We start from the raw sequence: 20,187 nt of genomic DNA on the forward strand, positions 1-20,187 counted from the left end.
TGGCAGTCTATGGTACATAAACTGCACTTAAGTGTACAGTTCCATGAGTTAGTTTCCTTCCTTCCTTTTTTTACAGGCAGAGATTTAGGAAAGCAGAGACACATGTAAGAGAGAATGTGGGCCACCTTGAGAGCAAGAGACAGCCTCCATGAGTTCCTATATAATGAATACAAGCTGCATAATCAGTATCCAGATCCAGAAACAGAACATCACCAGAACCCAGAAGCCCCCTCATGCCCACTTCCAATCACTCATACACACATGTAGATACTCACTAACCTGACTTCCAACACCAAATTCTAAAACTGTTTTTGAATTTTACCTAAGAAATCATACAAAATAAATATCTTTTATATCTGTCTTCTTTTGTTAAATATTACATTTTTAAAATTCATTCATGTTTGTCTAATGGTGTATGAAGATTGTGATTACTTCAAACCATGGTGTCTACTACTATGGTTAGTTGCTAAGCAAGACAGAGGCACTTTAGGGGGTAAACTCCTATATTCATCAGGGAAAGAGCCAGTGTCCCTTAAAGACTATTAATGCCCCTTTGTTTTTTGTTTGTTTTTGTTCATCTGAGACACTTTGAAGAAGCTTACAAGGAATCAACCAAGGTCACTCATTATTTTACATGACCTGGAGTAAACTACTCATTATAATATAGCATTCTGTTAGAAGCAGAGGGCATGTGATTATGACCCTCAACTAAACATGCTCAGGAAGGTGCTGCCATCTTCCCTTATAAAGAAGTGATTTATGACCTTGGACTGAACATGCTTAGGAATGTACCCATCCCTGCAAGTGCTTTCCTATCTGAATATGCAGAGGTTCTTCAATAAAATCCCTTTGCTTGCTTTCTTCAAGGAGACTGCTTCATAAATTAAATTAGACTGCTTCATAAATTAAAATCCAGTGTGTGGGAGGCCAACCTTACACGTGACTGAGTTACACTCCCCAGCTGGGTGCTGAGGCTCTGAGTCACAGAAATGTGGCACCCTTCTTGGATTTGAGGGTTGGTGTCTCCTTCATGGGTGTGTCTTGCTACAGCCCCATGGGTGAAGCTACACTCACCTGTTCCTTTGTAATATAACCCCTTGCCCTGTTAGGATAGAATCTTCCATGTAAGTGCCTTGTGTGTGTCCCCTTCTCTTACTGTGCCCTTGGGTGTGGCCTACCCAGGTGTCAGTCAACCTGCTGACAGTGGACATCATGAAAATAGACTCAGCCCCCTGAAACCTGACCCCCTTGCCTCATTTAAATAACTTCTCCTCAATAAAAGGGGTCAGCGCTCTCGGGCTCTCTCTCTCTCTCTCTCTCTCTCTCTCTCTCTCTCTCTCTCTCTCTCTCTCTCTCGGGACCCTTAAGGTCAGAGGAGCTGTCACAGAGACCCCAAAGAAAAAGGTATTTGTGGGGCTGGGGATGTGGCTCAAGCGGTGGCGGGCTCGCCTGGCATGCGTGCGGCCCGGGTTCAATCCTCAGCACCACATACAGACAAAGATGTTGTGTCCACCAAATACTGAAAAATAAATATTAAAATCCTCTCTCTCTCCCTCTTTCTCACTCCTTAAAAAAAAAAAAAAAAAAGGTATTTGTGTCTCTTGTGTGGTTATTTTGTGCAGCCCAGTTAGTCCAGTTTAACTAGAGTGACCCCTGAGCCTTTTAGTCTCGAGAACAGAAACCCTGCACCAGTGTTCTTATTTGCTGCAAGGAATAAACCTCTCTTTATTCTACTTTTAGGTTTTACTCACTAGCTTTTTTGCCTCCAAGGTGACAATCCATTTTTTTTCAGTAGTTTATTTATTGACAAAATAAATTTTATTAAATGAGATTTTTCCAGAAGGAACTAAAGCAATTATTGTTAAATGAGACCTTGGTCAAATTCCTTTATTTTCCATGTAAGAAAATCAAGGCTCAGAATAGTGCTTGGTTAGTCACCAGCTAGCAACAGTAAGTTCTTCTAACAATAAATTGTTCACTGAAACTAATGTTTAGATCAAATCACATAATTAATCCAGTGGAATATAAGCTCCGTGAAAGTAGAAATATCATTAACTGATGTTTTGATGCCTGGAATACAGCCTATCATAAAGTAAATAATTAATAGTTATTTTTAAAATTAGTCATAAAGAACACAAGAGTGATAAATATTATTTATCACCTTAACAAAGGGATATCTTTATGAGTGACATTAGTCCTCAACACAAAGATTTCTAATTGGCAAGGTTTTTCTACTTGCAATTGGCATCTGAAGTGGGTGGCAGTATTGTAGAACTGAGTCCTTAACCTATGGGATCTGACACTACCTCCAGGTAATAATGTCAGAGTTGAATTAAATAAGAGGACATGTTGCAGGTGTCCACTAGAGAAGTACATGGTGTGTGGGGAAGAAAAAAAAAACTCACACATCTGGTATTGGAAGTATTATACTGCATGGTGTTTTAAGAGTAGGAAAGGCATTACTTTGGGTTTTTCATGTCTCTATTAACATGTAATAAGCCTTCATAGGCTATACAGGCTGGGATTATGAAGATTATTTTTTTAAATGGTTGGGGCATATACAGTATATAGGAAAGAAATTTTCCATTAATAGAATCCATCAATATATTCAATGGATTAACCAGCATTTAGCAGATGTTATACTGTGCAATGCCCATACAGTCATTCTAAGAATGCTGATCTTGCTCAAAACATTTTTGGAATTCTTCTTTGGTTCTTCTTCTTCTTTCAGGTTCAACTTACAAGTCACACAAGAAAATAGGACACATCACTTCAGATATACACAGTAAACATGACTCCAAATAAATTTGTTTACATCTAAAAATCTAAGCCTCTTAGAAAACATGCTGACTTGAAAGAATTGAAGTTAATTCTAAAGAATGTTAGTGGCTAATATTTAATGAGGGCTTACAATTGAGATGAGCTCTTTATTCGTATCATCACATTAGAAGAACTATATATAACTCTATGAAACAGTTGTCATTTTTAAAGATGAAAAGGTTAATCTGTCCAAAATTCCATAACTAATTGCATAAGCCAAGACTTGAATCCTGACCTAATTCCAGAACCCATGCTTTTTATTACCATGTTATACAACTTGAATTTTTTGGAATTCATATTATGTCTGTTTTGTTCTCTAGAACCCAGCATGAGACCACCTTACACATAAATAAGTACCATTAAATGACCTGGATAAATGGATGACATGAACCATAAAAACAATAACTGAAGGAAAACTAGGAAATTTTATACTGAGACAGGATCACTGAAGTCATGACCTAGCCAACTGTAATCAACTCATTTCAAGGGAACAAAAACCTGCTACATTTGTTTTTTAAAAGTCAATTATTATTATTTGAGCTAGGGATGTGGCTCAAGCAGTAGCATGCTCGCCTGGCATGCATGGGGCGCTGGGTTCGATCCTCAGCACCACATAAAAATAAAATAAAGATGTTGTGTCCACTGAAAACTAAAAAATTCTCTCTCTCTCTCTCAAAAAAAAAAAGTCAATTATTAGGGCTGGGGTTGTGGCTCAGTGGTAGGTCACTTGTCTCACCTATTTGAGGCACTGGGTTCAATTCTCAACACCACATATAAATAAATGAATAAAATAAAGGTTCATCAATAAATAAAAAAATATTTTTAAAAAGTTAATTATTGTCTCACAGACATAAATTATAATATGGCAAACTGCCTCACTGTGGCATCCTAGAATACTATTTTAAACGCTTTTTATGGGTCTATACTTTTTCTTTCATTTCCTCATGTGTAACTATTCATATGCATCAGACCCTGCCCCCCCTCATTGGGCAGCCCTATCAAATCACATAACTGCTATTTATGCCATCACCACAGGCTTTTAGTCCTAATTTCAAAAGTGTGGTAAACAACTTTTATGTCCAATATCATAACATTTTCCATGGAAAAGCTTCTTAGTAATTACTACTGATTCTGTGCTAAGCTGAATTCTTTCTAAATAAGAGTACTCTCAAACTTGAGAGCTGAGAGGCATGCATTTAGGTTAATTTTTTTTTACTCCTAAGTTAAATGAATGAATGGATATAATTTTCATAAAGGTGATGAATTTAAAAACAAAAGTGGAGAGAAACAGGGCCCAGTCATACTTTTATATATCTTCCTTAAACCTAAATGACAGACTATAAAACTGGAATAAGTGTATGCTACATACTAGAGATAAATATTTAAAAATTTTTGTTAGTTATTAAAAAGCATTCATTTTTATTATTTTGTACCGTCTCTCTCCAAATTCTCAAAATACTGACCAGAACTCCTCCCTAATATCCTAATGATCATCTCCCCAGATTATCATAAAGTCCTTTGTTCCCTGTTGATCAGTATAACTCAGTCTTAATCATTAACAGAGTTTAAAATATTAGAATGGATTTCAGAAACCTAGATCAGCTCTTTCCTTTTATAATTGTAATATGATTAATATGACTTGGATAAATGGATGACATGAACCATAAAAACAATAACTGAAGTTACCTTGCATCCCCAGACCCCCTCCCTGGGTTGGCAGAGCTCCTATAAAGGCAGCTCATTAAAATAACAGCTATCTCATTGAATAGCTAACTTTCAAGTGAATTATTCTTAGGCACTTACTGTGTTTGAGAATGGCTGGCATTATTTTAGAGACTACTGACTTAAGGTAGTAAATCTTCAATAACTTTTTAAAAATTTTATTGGTTCTTTTTAATTATACATAACAGTAGAACCCATTTTGACATAATTATAGAAGCATGGAATATACCTTATTCTAATTCAGACCCCAGTACCTCTCCTTCCCTTCCCTCTCCCTATCCCCTGTTCCCTTCCCCCTTCAACAAAAATTTTAAGATAATAATGAGGATGTAGTTTGATCCTAGGATGTCGTCTGCAAGGGGAATAAAAATCAACCTATGGGAAAAGAGAAAACAGCTGAGAAGCAGAGGTAGAAGAAGTGAAGGGGCAAAATAAAGAGAAAACAAGCCAAAGAGGCCTAGAGCTGGAGACACATTGTATAGGCACAGAAGATGGTCTGTGGAGCAAGAGTGCTGACAATCAGAATCACATGACCAGGCTCCAAAACACTAGCATCCAGCCCCAACAATCCCAAACACCTAACCTGATCTAACAATCCCATCCATTACAGTTTCTCACAGGTGGCAAATTCTGTCGACATGCAGTCTTTCTTACCACTCCTAGCTCTCCATCTTCTTCTCAAACCTCCAAATGAGGCAGAGCTTGACAATCCCCAAAACTTATTCTCTCCCAACAGACCACCCAATACACAAATACTCACCTACTTTTTTTTTCTCCTTATTTTTTTTGAGAGAGAGAATTTTTTAACATTTATTTTTTAGTTTTCAGTGGACACATCATCTTTATTTTATTTTTATGTGGTGCTGAGGATCGAACCCAGCGCCCCGCGCGTGCCAGGCAAGTGTGCTACAGCTTAGGCCACATTCCCAGCCTTCACCTACTTTTTTGACTGTGATGTCCCTCACCACACTACCTCATTCCTTTAATTGTGTGTCAGGGGCCTCCATGAACAGGAGCTGAGCACAACTCTTAGCCTTGAGCGATGGAGGTGTAGAACTGGCTTCTGCTCACAGCGCAAAAGCAGATGGACCTCACCTTCACTTGGCAAGGAATTATACAGCTCTGGGAGTGAGCCTCACTGAGACCAAATCCCTTGCCTCCTTTGGGTGGAACTTTCTCAAGTGTCTTCCCTTCAATAAATAGGGTGGTTTCAGGCATGCTCTCTTTCTTTCTAGCAGACCCTTAAGTTAGAGAGCCATCCCTGATTCCTGCAAGCAAAAGGTATTTCTGTGATTTCGAACTTCTTTCGCCATTTTCTTAGTTATTAATGTAGCCAGCTCTTGTGAACCCAGCTCAGGTTGATAACTGTGTTTCTATCAGTTTCCTCCAATTCTGCTTCATTTCATAATCTTGGATCTCCTGAAAATACTCTTTAACCTTCTCCAGCCCTGTCAAATACTGACTCCCATTCTTCTTCAAAGTCCTTAACTCCAGCACTCTTCCTAAAGCCAACTCCCCATTCTATGTTGTCAACCTCTCTGCTTCTCATCCCTTTCATCCCATTCTGGCTGCCAAGTTTTCCCATAACTTCTGTTCCAGTTCCCTAATGTAGTACTTCTCTCTCCCATTTTTCTAAAGCTTTAATACCCTACACCACCACTTCTATATCCATCCTGTTTTCCCAAACTGCTCATTTCTTTCATTCTTTTCATTCTAACATATATCCTGACATCCTGACCTATAATACTCTGACCTATAATTACTCCCCTACTATAACTAAATACCTAAACTCCACCCACTCCACTAACTGCCTACCTGCTTGGCTTTCACTTCCAACACCCTGGCCCCTGTGTCCTTCTGGAACCTATTAACACCCTGATTTCCCCCTCTTCCATTTCTCTGGTTCTATTCAGATACCCTAAAACCCAAGTTTCCAATTCTTTCCATTAATTTATTTAGTTATCCAATTTTATTGAGCAACTTTTATGTGCTAAGAATTGTGCTAGACTCTTTAAAAATAGAGCTGAGAAGGCAGAGTTCTTACACTGAAGATGTACAAGATTGAGTCCCCCTGTTATACATGGTCTATGCACCAATAAGTCTCCTCTATAAACATATAAACAATTGGAATTAAGTAATCATTTCTGAAAGTGCGTAATTATTCCTTTTCTCCTTCTAAACTATAACCTACAAAAGAGCAGAGACTCCATTTGTCTTTTGTTTTATGGGGGGAAAAAATATGTTGACTGAACGACCATGATAAACATTCTACAGACATCACCGTATTTAAATCCTCACAGATGCTGCATAAGATCTGAATTATCAACCTCATTTATGAGTGACTGAGCATCATTAGCAATCAAGTAACTGATTCTGGAACTAGACAGCTGGAATTCAAATGCAGAGTTTTCAGTTACTGTGCTACATTAGGTAAATTACTTAACCTCTGGTACTCAGCGCTATCACTTGTTAAATGATATTTAACACTGTATTTTCAAATTCCAAAGGAGTTAAACAATACATGCAAAATACTTAGAGCCGTAGCAGACACCTCGTGAGCACTCAATACAGATGAAGTGAGGACACATGAACAGGAAGTGAAAGAACTTGCCTGCCTTCACCGAGGCGAGGTTGAGTAACCCGAGCCTCAAGACCGGCGGCTTCAACAATCACCCGTCCCTTAACCGACCCAGTCCTCCCAGCACCGTCCCTCATCTTTCTGCACGTACTGCATTCGTCTGATTGCACCCGGCAGGACGCCCGCAGCCCCTCGCATCGCGCTCACTGCGCAGACCCCGGGCACATCCTCCCGGCGGACCGACCCCAGTCCCACCCGGCGCCGCGGCCCAACTCCCAACCCGCCCCACAGCCGGGTCCTCTCCGCGCCGCCAGCGCTTTCCAGAACCTAGCCCCGGCCTCCACCTGCCCACGCCCGTTCCGCGCCCGCCCATCCTTCCCGTCCAATCCCAATCCCCAGGCACACGCCCCCGCCCTAATCCATCAGGAGCCGGCCCACCGCACGCCAGCCCAGGCCTTCCCGCCTTCGCCGCCGGCCCCCACCGCTCGGCGAGACGCCGGAGGACAGCGGCACCCAGGCTGGGCACTCACCGCCCAAGAACCGAACCGAGCAGCCCCGCGGGACGAGGCGAGACGGAGAAGCGCGGGTCTTTCCCGTCAGGCGCCCGGCGGCGCGGAGGCCATTTTGTTGTGTTGTGCCGGTTGCCGAGGGGCCCCACGCGCGGTGGGCGGGGCCTGTGCAGGCCACGCCCCTCCCGGAGCCGTTAGGCGGGGCCGCTGGCGCTTCCTGCCGTTCTGAGCGAAGGTACCGCTGGCGCGCGAGAACGCGGGGAAGCCCTGGTCACCAACCTTCTTGTCGCGTGGGGCGGGCGCTCTGGAGCGCCACAGCCTTCGGGTTGCGACGCGGGCGGCGTTGGGGTCGGAGTTCTCAGGAAGTGTGGTTGTCGGCGGCGGCAGCCCGCAAGGTCTCCCTTTTGACTGAGTGAACCTGATCCTCTGGGCCGGTTCCGAGGACCACCTGAGGGAGCGACGCGGCGCTGTCACCACCTCCCCCACCTAGGATGCGGGCGGCTAGCCTGGAGCAGGTGCACCTCGCCGCAGGCTTCTCCCCGCAGCGCTAGTGCTGAGGCGATCACTCTCCCTCAGGGACCCAGCGCTTCAGAAGAGGCGAACCTTAGAGCGGACGGAGCGTGCGTGCCGGCGGCCACCTGGGGCTTAGGGAGCCACAGCAGCGCGGCGTCCCCTGGCGGAGAAAGTTCTCCAGCTGGCGCCGGGAAGCTAAGGCAAGAAGCATCTGCAGAGACGTGCCTGAAAGTTCTGCCTTCGACCGCAAATGGTCAGCAACAGCTCTTGAAGAGAATGTAGCCATTCTTCAAGTTTCTGGGAAACACAGTGCAATTAAAAAAAAAAAAAAAAGGCATTATCATCAAGAATACTTGCTTCCACTCCCGCCCCCCTCATTTCCAGAGTATACCCAGGCCCGTGTTCCCGTGAGAGGCTGCACCAACTCCAGAAACTTCCAGTGCAATCTCTACCTCTCCTTTAGTCCTCTGCTTTTAGCTGCGTGCTTGCATCGGAAGATCCCAGCATAATTGTGAACTTCCTTAGTATCCTCCAGCCCCTTGTTCTTGGAGTTTTCTCACAATCATTCCCCCCTATATTCATATCCTTCACCGTAGAGTTTATGATCCATCTTGGTTTTGGTTTTGGTTTGGTACCGGGGATTATTGAACTTGGGGTCACTTAACCAGTGAGCCACATCCCCAGCCCTATTTTGTACGTCATTTAGAGACAGGGTCTCACTAAGTTGCTTAGTGCCTGGTACTTTGCGGAGGCTGGCTTTGAACTTGAGCTCTCCTGCCACAGCCTTCAGAGCCCCTGGGATCGCAGGCGACCGCCCCCGCGCCTGGCACTCAAGATCCATCTTGGTAACGCTATTTTGGGGAATATCCTCGTTCTCTGTCTTAGATTCCTCCTTCATGAAATATGATCATCTTCCCTACTTCCTGCAATTATCCTTATAATTATGAAACAATGCCTTTGAAAGAATTTAGAACAATGACTGGCCCATAGTAAGTTCTCACTATTTTAGTTGTTATTAGTCAACGTTTCCAAGAAGTGATGTCTCATCATAAGTCTGAAAGAAGAATTCGATTGAGGAGTAAAGAAGTGGGGAAGAAATATCTTAGTAAGAGAAAACTTGTGAAAAACCCAGGAAAGTGGGGGTGTGGGTGTGCAAGGGAGCTTAGCAGTTAGCTGAAGGTTAAGTAATTCAGTGTTGCTGGAATAAAACTTCAGAATAGAAACACTAAGTCATTCCTGATGGCTGGTGCAAAAATCTGGAGTGGAGAAGCTAAAGCTGGAAAAGGGGCCTTATTACAAGCAGCATTAGCACTTTAGATTTCCTTAAGGCAAAATATGGCTGCATCTCAATGGGCAATTAAGGTGATTTCCAGTAGGGACACCATGCATATTTATGTGAATTATGCTTCCCTCTCAGCAACTATTTATGCAATACCACAGGAAGCCCTGGGAGTTATAGAAAACAGAATTCCTGAAAAGCTCCATTTAACATTAAAAGGAGGTTGTATCCATTTTTAGTCAAAGTTTAGATGGTATGTATTGGTTTAGAATGTGTACAATGCTAAAAGTTTATTATTATTATCAATTTATTATTTTTTGACATTTGTCATTTCCACCAGACTTGGATTTATTGTGTAACCTCATTGCTTTGCTCCTCAAAGTCTATAATGGTATTCAGGTGAGATCCATTGACAAATTATGGTGTGCTGTCGATAATTCATAATCTTTGTAGTAACATGTCAATAACTTTTAATTGCAACTCTTAATATATTTTATTCAAAAATCAACAAAACACGTCAAATCCAAAAGAAGGTGAAAAATGCTTATTTTTCACTACCATTTCTAGGTAGCCTCACATGGGTGTTCTCCACTTTCATGTTGCCTAATTTTGCTTCTCCCACAGAGACCTTTGTAGCTTTCTAGCATGGTGAAGGCCTTAGTTATACCTCAGGCCTTATGACTTCAGAGTGAAGAACTTTTTCTAGTTAATTTAAATATTAACTGCCTGTCAGCATACTAAAAGAACCTTCCTCAAGAAGAAGCAAGGAATAAGCAAGAGGGAAACTCTCATTTCATGCTAACTCATATTTATCTGATAATGTGAAAAAGTTGTCATTTTCCTGAGTTGCATTTACAATAGAAATATTAGCCACAGGAGTATTGATCTAGCTATTTTGAACTTGCTTCATCTTTTACAGCCAACTTAAATCATTTTGTACATTTGCTTTAAGAATCATACTATCTTGTCTAGTAGGTTCCACTGTTACCATTACTCTCCTGTGACTTGCCATTGGGACTTTGAGTTAACAGAAATGCAGATATATTTCAAATAAGTGGGTTTTTTTTAATTCACAGAATAAAACATAATTTTCTACATAAAAAATCATGTCCTGTGACTGGAGTTGTGGCTCAGTGGTAGAGCATGTGCGAGGCCCTGGGTTCATCCTCAGCACCACATAAAAATAAAATAAAGGTAATGTGTCCAACTACAACTAAAACAGAATATTAAAAAATCATGTCCTATGTCTAAATTTAAATGCTGTATTAGACCTGTGAATATTGATGTATGAATTTGACCTGAGTCTATGCAAGTAGGATGGCTTTCCACTCTTTGCAAAATACCAAATTTCATGGGCTGACTTGCAAAGCCCTTGATAATCTTTCCTAAATGTATTGGGTTTGTTATTTAACTCTCCACTCTCTATTCATTTTGTGAGTATAGATCTTAAAACCCTACTATGGGCCAATCCTGTGAGAATGCAATTGTGAATGAGATAGACAGTTTCTATCCTGAAAGACATTGTAGTGGAGTGGGAAATATACAAAAATAAGACACTATGGCAGTGGAGTACAATTCAAGATTTGGCATTGTACTGGATAAATCTATTTATGGATTTGGGCTTAGAAGGCAAAGACATACAATGTATGGAGTTTCATAAAACTCTCCCCAGGTTACCCAAGCTGACTGCTTCTGATGCTCAGGTTTCAGGGGACACTGTCACTCCAGGAATTCAGAAGACCTTCCCTGTTATTTGGGGTTTACTGTAAAGAGGACCAAGTCAAGGTCTTATGTTCTGAAATCCTGTCAGGTGAACACAGACACACACCACACACACACCTCTCTCTCTCCCACCCCTTGCCGAACTCCACCACCTGAATCCAAACTTTTATTTACCATTCTCTTCACCAAAACTAGAGAGACTTTCCCATGCGATTGAAATGGCAGACCTAGAGAATATATAAGACCAGAACAGCTTCCATCTTTCAAAATATTTATGTCCATCTTTCAAATATTTTCAGCTCTAAATTCCTATCCCTTCATTCTTAATAATTTTGTAAGTTAACACTTTGAATTTCTATAAAAGGGAAAACACTTCTTTTCAGAAGAATGCCAGATAATAGATAAAATGACAGAATTAGGAGCTCATCATTTTGCAACTCTTAATATATTTTATCCAAAATTCATCAATATAAGTACCATTGCATGAAATATTGTTGGAAAAATAACAGCCATTTGAGCTCTACTCCCAGGTTACATATTTATTACAAGGAGAAAATCACTTTCCTAATGTGAACTGAGGGAAAAGAGAAATAAATCACTTACTTTATTTTTATTTATTTATTTTTGTTGGCAACATATCTTTCCCAAATTTCATTGTAATGATTCACATGTGTTAAACAGTTGCATGTATTTAACACATATACATCATCCTTGGTCATGATATACAATATTTTTTATGTATTGGTGAATTTCGTTTGTTAATATTTCATTTAGTATTTTGGCACAATGTTCTTCCGAGATATTGACCTCTATTCTTGTGGTGTTTTCTCTGGCTTAATTCAAGATGATACTGGCTTCACAAAAAGTATATGAAACTATTCCTTCCAGTTCTATTTGTTTAGAAAAGTTCAAGAAATATTGGTATTAATTCTTCTATGAATGTTTGGTAAAATTCAGCTATGAAGCCATCTGGTCCTGAACTGTTCTTTGATGGGAGGCTTTTAATTACTTCTAAGTTTTCCAATTTGTTGGCATGTAATTGGTCATAATAGCCCCTTAAGATCTTTTTTATTCCTATCACATCTGTTGTAATATCTGCACTTTCATTTTTTTGTCTTCTTTTTTTTCATTAGATTCTCATTAAGCATTTGTGATTTTGTTTATTTTTAACTACTAGTTCTATTGATGATCCCCCATCTATGGTTTTTCTACTCTCAAGTTATTTCTTTTTGATCTCTATTGTTTCCTTCCTTCTGTTAATTTGGGGCTTAGTTTGTTCCTCTTTCTGTGACCTTGAGGAATAATATTAGACTATTTGTCATCTTTCTTCTTTTTTAAAAATATTTTTTTGGTTGTAGATGAACACAATATTTTATTTATTTATTTTTTTATGTGGTGCTGAGGATTGAACCCAGTGCCTCACGCACACAAGGCAAGCTTTCAACCAGTGAGCTACAACCCCAGCCCTCATCTTTCTTCTTTATTAATGAATGTATTTATAAATTGAACTTCCCTCTTAAAACTGCTTTTACTGCACTCTGTTAATTTCATTATGATGGATTTTCATTGTGACTTTTCTCAAAATAATTTTAAAATACTATTTTGAATTTTTTTATCCATTGGGTTATTCAGGAGCATGTTGTTTAATTTTCATGTTTTATGAAGTTTCTAAGGTTTCTTATCAATTTATAATTCATATCATTGTTATGATTCAATCTTCTTTAATTTGTTAAGACTTCTTTTGAGCACTAACATATAGTCTGTCCTGGAGTATGATCCATATGCACTAGAAAACTAATGTGTATGACTGTGGGTGCCACAATGGCCTGCAGGAATTTGTGGCAGTGGTGGTGGCAGTAAAGGTTTTTGAGGTCCTTTTATTTAAAAAAGAATTTAAAATTAATTTAAAATTTTTAATTAATATTTTATTTATTTATTTTTTTTGTTGGACACAATACCTTCTTTTATTTATTTTTGTGTGGTGCTGAGGATCAAACCCAGGGCCTTGCACGTGCTAGGCAAGCGCTCTACCACTGGGCCACAACCCCAGCCCAAGGTCCTTTTGTTCTTTATAAATTACCTGACTCAGGCATTTTGTTAGAGCAACAGAAAATGGATTAAGAAAATGTGGTTTGGTATTAATATATTTTTACCATTTCATTTGGCATTTAGCACATTCTTTCAATTTGACAACTCATGTCCTCTGTTTTTGGAGAATATTCTTAATTATTCCATTAGTGATGGTTCCCTCCTGTTTTCTGTTCTCTCTCTCTCTCTCTCTCTCTCTCTCTCTCTCTCTCTCTCTCTTTTTGCCAGCTGCTGAAATTCCTAGCATGCTTCTGTAATTGCCTTGTCCATTTTTCTTCTATTTACTCTCAGTTTAGTTTTTTGCTTTACTTTTTTTAACTACTCAACTTAGTTTTCCAAAGTTTTGTATTTATGCTATTAGATTTTTAAGGTCTAAGGACTCATTTTGTTGTCTGAATGCTACTTTTTTGTGATATCATATACATAATGATGTTTTACATATGTAATGTCTTTCCTTATTTTAAGAGCTTATTAATGGCTGGGCTTGGTGGCACACTCCTGTAATCCCAGTGTTTTGGAGGCTGAGACAGGAAGATCATGAGTTCAAAGCCCAGCCTCAGCAATTTAGTGAGTCCCTAAGCAACTTAGTTATATCCTATCTCAAAAGAAAAAGAAAAAAAAAAAAAAAGGCTGGGGATGTAGTTAAGCACCCCCTGAGTTCAATCCCTAGTACCAAAACAAACAAAAAGTATATTAATGAAAGGTTTTGTTATTGTTGTCATTATGGGTTAGAATAATTTTCTTCACTTTGTACACCCTTTCCCCAAGTTTTTATTTTCCCCTGAATATTTTGGTCCTGATTTTCCATGTTGGAGGCCTGGTAATACTTTGCTGTGTTGAGGAGGGAAGATCTTGACAGATTCAATTTTCAACAGACTGAGTTTAATGTGGTAATTAGATACACAAGTGTAGCTATTCAGTAAGGCAGTTAGATATACAATCAGTTGTTCAGGAGGGAGATCCAGGAGATTAAATGAAGGTGTGTTGGCATGTATAGATTGTATCCCAAGGGATGCAATTGGATACAATTGCTTAATGAGTAGATTTAGACAAAGCAGAGGTCTGAGTCCTGAGTCCTGGGGCACCACAACATTGAAGGGGAAAGGTTCCTACTAGAGATATAAATTTGGAAGTCATCAGTAGAGAAATGATATTTGCAGTGATGACTCCTCCTTGTGAAGGAATGGAAGGGGATAACATTTTTCCATAGTTACTTAAAATAGTCAAATAGCATGATGCGGAGCCTGCTGAGTTCTGTATCTTCCATAGGAACAAAGGTAAGTACTTTCCCATCTGTCTTTAAATTCTAAGCCGAGCACACAGCAACTCAGTGATTTTCACCCAGGGACCAGTTTGCCCTGCCTCTAACTGGGAATATTTGCTAAAGGCAGGGACCTTTTGTAATGATTACTCAGAAGGTTCTAGTGACTTCTAGTGGGTAGAAGCCAGGCTTGCTTGTAGGCAGCTCTTCAATGCACAGGGTAGCTGCCCATAACAAGGAATCATTCCATACAAAATATCAATCATGCTGTGATTGAGAAACATTAAGACATTCTTACCACTATTACTTTTTTCCCTTTCATTTGTGATAACTCTAAAAATTTCAGTATTTCAGAATATCAAATATTTGTGGCCTCCATTATGCAACTACTAATAAAGTGCAAAATGTGACCAATGTTTTTTGTGGTTTTTTTTTTAGGGCCAGTGTTGGGGCTCCATATATTGTCACTATGTCACTATGTTTTTTTCTGTCGTGATTACTGAGTCCATGCATGGGAATGAGTACAAGAAATAAAAATTGTCTTTCGGGGGCTACAATTTGGAGATTTGTGTAAAAAAGACAGATCCAATGTTGAATGAGCCCTTGAAATAAAGTTTTGATTTTTTCCTGCAGATGTATATGTGTGAATGAATGTTTGACATCCCAGGTTTTATCCATCTGTGCTTGCATTTTATCTTGGAGAACAATTTCATTATTACTTTGCATAGTGTGTACTAGCTGTCTTGTCTTTTTGATGGAACAAAGAATACGACTAGGACCTAGAGATGGCAATTTGTTCAGGACCTGAGCAGGAACCAATCCACCCTCAGCCTAATTTTCAAATCATCTCCTCTGGCCCATTTTATTGTGTGTAGATTTGGCAAGAATTTGAAAAGGGCTCAAGTTTCTTTTATGTCACTGCCATAAATCTGGAGGGGGGTGTCCCCATTGTATATATTAGACCTAGTGCCTGTTCTCATGGAAATTATCATCTGGTGGAGATAAATAGACAAGTGAAGAGACAATTACAAAATTCGTGTCCCTATCCAGCAGCCATCCCTGATGTACCTAGAAACTTGTAGTTTGGTATTGGTTCGTGCATGCAATTGAGTTCAGGCTGAAGGAAGCGTAGGACAGCAATAGTTCATAGCTTCCCTGTCTGTGTCCTGGCCAATGTGGCTTATTTCTAGTCCCGGATTTCTGCAACATCTCAGCATTTAGGAGGTTGTTTTGGGATGTCATATCTGCTCTACAGAGGATTAGTAAAGGCTTCGTGGTACCCATCTCAATCCAGATCCATTTCAGGGAAGCCTCACAAACGTCTCCAGCCATGAGACATTCCCCATGAAGTCCAGGATAACAGTCCATCATCATGTTCCTTAAATTTAAAGTGTTTCCCTAGAAGTAAAACCTGAAATGGGAACATTTGCATGAAATGGCTTATCTCCAAGACTGATCTCACAGTAGCAGAGAGAAAAGCACAAGAAAGCAAAGACTGAGGTTTGCCCTCAGCCTGATCTCATGGGGGCTCTGAAGCACAAATGCTACCACAAAGTTGTCCCACCTTAAGGCCATTGAGTAAGCCTGTTGCACTGCCAGCTGTTGACTGTCTACAACTCTCAGGGAAAGAATGAAACTTCTAAGATATTGCTGGGTAAAATGTCTTCCATGAATGAGCTGGGTTAACTGCAGAAGTGCAGAGTAAGGAAACTTCGACAGCCAACACTTAGCACCTGTAGGATGGGAGTAATAGCTCAGTAAAAAGTGACCTGGTCAGCAGGTCAGTGGCCTCTACTACACTCAGAAAATATGCACAACCACAGCAGCCTCCAGACAGTTTGAGTCTGTGTCCAGCTTTGAAACATTTTCCTAGGGACTAGCATTTGAGTCTCTTTTCTATTTTACATATCAAAATCAAGTTTCTCCTCTGAATTCCAGAATTACCTGGGAACATTAAAAGGTTGTCATTTAAGTTTAGAGGTTTCCCTCTCCATGTTTCCCCTATTTAACGTTAATAATTCACTTGACAACTAATTTAACCAAATTCTTCAATCTGAGTTCACAAAAAGTGCAGTTTCAAGAAAGGTTCTTCTGTCAATGACTTAAAAGCTATGCCAGTCATAGACATTTTAAGCATAGTCTGTGCTTCTTTTTTTTCCTACTTGGGTAGAAGCTGGGGACAGGAGCAAATGTCAATGAAAAATGCTATTTTCATTCGAAATGTATCTTGGTTTTATTTTTTTAGAAAGCAGAATTTAGTCAATGCCACTGTTAATAGATTGGATCCGTGGTGTCCCCCAAATTTCCTGAGTTAATACAGGAATAGTCAGAGGTGAGATGATTGAATTATGAGAGCTATAACTTAATCAGTCCCTCCTGGACAGTAACTTATAGGCATGTGGAGTGAGGCTGGATGAGGTTTGTCACTGGGGGATGCCCTGGAAGGGTGCATCTTCCCTCTCTCCCCACCCACTCTGAAGAAAGGTGTAGGAAACTGTTCTCAAGAATCAGCTGGGAGTGTAAATGGGGAACAACAGGCAAATAGCAGGGCTGTTCCACTCTTCTTCACCTATAGCAGCTTCTCTCTGTTGTTATTTTTGAACTTCCCTCTCAGACTTTTTTCAATAAATGTTTTGGTAGCTCAGTATATATTTCAGCCCATTTAAACACACACATATCCAATGGGAAACAATAGGCTAATGAGAGATATTTACTCATAAGTTTCCCTAACTGGATGTAGCTTGCCACACTGCTATTAAGGGAAAGCACTTAAAGGCTCTTGAGTGTACCATGTTCTCCAGAGCCAGAAGCAGTAATTCATGTGTTACTCATAGTTCCAAATATGTGTCAAACCGAGGGTATAAGAAGATTAAGAAAAACTGTATGAAGGCATGAGACTATGGGCTGAGCCAAAAAGTAGGCTGAGGAGCAAATGTGTTATTCCCAGAATAACTGAGTGCCAATCTTCCACTGTCGAACATACCAAGCATAATCCCAGGTCTCAACTAAGAATGATCTAATTCTGGGGAGACACCTCGGTTTCTCTGGTGGCCTCCAGAGATTGAACAGGCCTGTGCAAATTACATGAAGCAGTTATGGGTCATACCACCTCTTCTGCACCAACCAGGCAGCAGGTACCTAAAGCCAGCAATCTGGTGGGCAGAAAATCTGAAAACAATAATACACAAAATATTAACACATTTTGTTCTCTGATTTAAAACCAATTAATATTGCCTCCCTATGCGTTGTTTGGTTTTTAAAATGGTACACAATAGCTGAACAAATTTCATAAAAATTTACAGCCTAGGAGCTGGGGTTGTAGCTTAGTGGTAGTATGCTTACCTACCATGTGTGAGGCACTGGGTTTGATTCTCAGCACCACATATAAATAAAGGTCCATGGACAACTAAAAAATATTTTAAAAATTTACAGCCTAGCAGATGGCAGTGCACAATAGAGTTGTTTGGTATAATGATATAAGCCCTGATTTTAAAATAATGTTTGTAGCTACTGGAAGATATCTATAAGCCCTTCCCTAAGACTCAGTGATATTGTCTGAATTGCTTCAAATATCCTGGAATTGTGAAAAGAACAGAAAATCATACAGAATAAAATCATTTATCATCAGTGTTGGGGGTATGCCTAATGGTAGAAAGCTTGACTGGCATGTATGAGGCACTGGGTTTGATCCTCAGCACCACATAAAAATGAATAAAATAAAAGTATTGTGTCCATCTACAACTAAAAAATATTTTTAAAAATTATATATAATTTTTATCATATATAAAAAGAGGTCTATAGTTTGAATTAATTGAAAATAAGTTTTTAGACTTTTTTAAATTAAATAAGTGTGAGATAAGTATTCAAAGACTGTCCATTTAAAATATGTAAAATTATTACCCTTCTGGGAGCACTTTCATGTCATGGTGACTTCAGGGAATCATCATGCTTCAGACCCTTAGCTGTAGGGAAGAATGGGAACTTGGAGACTGGAGAACCAAGTTAAATCATTCGGCTTCCACTTTGAGGCCAGAATCCAGGTTAAGTGACCATCAAAGCTTCTGCCAGATTTGAGATTATACTGTTTTAGAAATATAGTATTTGTACAAAAATAAAATAAAAACCAAAGACTCACTCAAAGTTCACGTTGTACAATATAAAGAAAATTCCATCTTTGATCCACATTTAAAAGACAGATTTAAAAAAAATTTTAGTTAAACTTTTAGTTAAATTTTAATTGAAAATCTATAAACTGTTGAACTTCAGTTTTATTCAGAATCTTTGAACTCCATTGTTCTGTAAATATTTTCTACCAGTGAAACATGAAAATACCACTTATTAGTATTTACCCTATAGCACAAGCAAATAAACTTGTTTGCACTTAAAACAACATATTACCCCACACCTTAAATTTCCTTTCCTGAAAATGATGGCAAAAGTATTTTGTTTGTTTTAACTTGACCCATCTTTTACATCTGAATCATTTTACAGATTTTCTTTTGAGACAAGTGGCCTTAGATGTTCAGATAATAGTGGCAGATTTCTGCTATTTCAATGATATTTATTAGAGATACCTTTAGTGAAATTTGTATGTCAAATTTTCTTTTATATTGATAAATAGAACCTTATTAATTCAATGCAAGCAATATCAATGTGACCATAAATATCCAATTTATAGAAATATGTTTAGAGACATCTGTTTTATTTAAAATAGAGTACCTATTATATTCTAAAGTGGAAATGAATAATAATAAAGGTATAAATTTAGAAATGTCTTATTAATACAAAACATCATAAAAATAAACATAATTAAATATTAAAGAATTTTTTAAAAATATAGTACTATATTACATTGTTACAGATAGTTTTATTTTTTGAGCTCTTATTTTAAATTATTAAAATATTTACTGAAACATATGATTTTTGACATAAATATATTCTATTTCTCAATGTATATTAATCTTTAAATGAGCAGTATATATGAATTGAGAGATATTGGAGGATATGCATTCCCTACTTAGAGAATGATGGCAGCATCCTGAGCATGACATGCTGGTTTCCAGTCACAATCTTTTCTCTGCCTAATGTTCAGCTCCTTCCCTAGACTGGGGAAGACAAGGAACTATTCCTTGGACTCCCTTTACAGATGTAGGTTATCCTTAGACCATTTCCAAACACCAAGGATGGACCCAACCTGGTCTTCTCTAAAAGAAACAACCTCGTGAGCCTTGACTATTTCAGACTCCTTTTGAAGTCATCTCCATTTAAAACGGAATCCAGGTAAGTTTTTGTCAGTATCAGAAACAAATGGAATTTACCAGATGCATACAGAAAATGATAAAACCCAGAGAAAATTCCCTGCTGTAGAGAAGAAAGGGAAAATGTGGCTTCCTGGTTTTTAGCATTGAGCCATTTTTCATAGTGCCAATTCCGGTATTAGAGTTCTTTTATTTGTATTTATAAAAGTAACTTCCCCCTGGGTTGGGTGTAAATTTCTCCAAAATACCTCCTATCCTTATTCCTAGGTATGAAAGGGTGTTTTCGTTCCAATTTTAGTTTTCTTATTTAGAGATTCCCTCTTTCAGAATTAATAATTAACCAGAAAACTAATTTATCCAACTCTTTAAACTCAATTTATTTGAAAGGAAAGTAGCTTCAAGCAGGTTATGTCCATGGTTTTATACCACCTCTAGCC

At 39.0% G+C, this 20,187-nt stretch overlaps 1 protein-coding gene across 6 annotated transcripts in view; it reads right to left on the reverse strand.

The window, feature by feature from the left end:
* Cntrl (centriolin) overlaps window positions 1-7,743 on the reverse strand; it is a 90,855-nt gene extending 83,112 nt beyond the window's left edge. For 5 of the 6 annotated variants that reach the window (XM_076845571.2, XM_076845570.2, XM_076845569.2 and 2 more), the window contains exon 1: window positions 7,272-7,352. The gene's annotated coding sequence lies outside the window, so the exon portion shown is untranslated. Of the gene's footprint in view, window positions 1-7,271; window positions 7,353-7,650 lie in introns of those variants that run through there. The other variant, XM_076845568.2, reaches the window with a different exon arrangement.
* Between the last annotated feature and the right edge of the window lie 12,444 nt (window positions 7,744-20,187).

This window comes from Callospermophilus lateralis, chromosome 2, assembly GCF_048772815.1.
Source record: "Callospermophilus lateralis isolate mCalLat2 chromosome 2, mCalLat2.hap1, whole genome shotgun sequence".
In the NCBI taxonomy this organism is placed as follows: Eukaryota; Metazoa; Chordata; class Mammalia; order Rodentia; family Sciuridae; genus Callospermophilus; species Callospermophilus lateralis.